Source organism: Nanorana parkeri, unplaced genomic scaffold (genome assembly GCF_000935625.1).
Source record: "Nanorana parkeri isolate BGI_ZX_2015 unplaced genomic scaffold, ASM93562v1 scaffold94, whole genome shotgun sequence".
In the NCBI taxonomy this organism is placed as follows: domain Eukaryota; kingdom Metazoa; phylum Chordata; class Amphibia; order Anura; family Dicroglossidae; genus Nanorana; species Nanorana parkeri.
Window position 1 is genome coordinate 134,521 of NW_017306362.1, and position 1,417 is coordinate 135,937.

At 42.9% G+C, this 1,417-nt stretch overlaps 1 pseudogene; it reads left to right on the forward strand.

The window, feature by feature from the left end:
* Nucleotides 1-1,417, forward strand: part of LOC108783911 — a 22,896-nt pseudogene that overhangs the window by 17,029 nt on the left and 4,450 nt on the right.

Consider the following 1,417-nt stretch of genomic DNA (forward strand, 5'->3'; position numbering starts at 1 on the left):
GAGTTGGACTTTAACACCCTAACTCTTGACCCTAAAACAATAACCTAGCCTAACCTCTAACCTAACCACACTGCCTCTACTGCTTCAGCAGCCTGCTTATTGTATACAGGGCTACAACTATCAGTGGCAAAACATAACAGACCTGCACCATAAAGTGCTGGTATCTCAGCAATATAAATTAATGATCCACACTTTGACTAAACCTGGCTAGTTAGGCCCTAGCTAGAGCCCTAACCCTAAATCAACTTTTAAATGGCTGGGATATTTGAATTAAGAAGTAGATTGGTAGGAACATTTGACCTCATATTAGAAGACAATACTACTTTCACAATTGTATTTAAATGACTGGAGATTCTTAGTGCATGGGATGGAGGTCTCTCTACTGAACACTGACTTTATTCTGCTGCCTTGAAGTTACTAATATGTCAGGAACATAAAACAGCTCCAATATAATCAACAACCTGCGCAAGATCCTTGATATGTAAAGAGTTATTTATGTTTTGGAGTCCTCCAGGCTTGAAAATGATTGTGGTCCTGCAGTTCATGGCTCTCTGCCTTGCTCTGGTCTCAACTGTCTTTTTGGTCGTAGCCACTTGGACCGAGTGCTGGATGGTGACAGCTTAGAGGTGAGTTGACAAATCATGTTAATGATTCACACACCCTTAAGTGCATACAGTAGTTCAGTGTGATTAAGTATCAGTACAGTAAATTGGCCACTGGCTTTTAGCAATCAGCCATAACATTATGACCACCCACCTACTATTGAGTCAGTCCCCCTTCTGCTGCCAAAACAGCCCTGACCCATCCAGGCATGGACTCCACTAGACCCCTGAAGGCATGTGGTACCAGGCACCAAGCCATCAGTAGCAGTTTCTTTAAGTCAGGTAAGTTGCTAGGTGGGGCCTCCATGGATCAGATTTGTTTTTCCAGCACATCCACACATATGCTAGATTGGATTGAGACTTCGAGAATTTGGAAGTCAAGTCAACACCTTGAACTCGTTGTTGTGTTCATCAAACCATTTTTGAATCATTTTTGCAGTGTGGCACGGTGCATCATTCTGCTGAAAGAGGCCATTGCCATCAGGGAAAACCATTTCCATGAAGACATGCACTTGGTCAGCAAAAAGGTTTAGGTAGGTGGTACATGTTAAAGTAACATTCACATGAATGGCAGAACCCAAGGTTTCCCAGCAGAACATTGGCCAAAGTTTCACAGTACACTGCAATTCACGTCACCTCTCAGTAGTGATAATGTTATGGCTGATCGCTGAATCTCCCAGGATCCTAGCTCCACCATCCTGCTACAGTTACTAAAAGAAGATCTTATTCTGGATTTTTTATGTCGTTTATTGCTGAAGCTCCAGTGGGGAGATGGCATTCCTGAGAGATATAAGAAGGGAGTTGGTGGTTTCCCA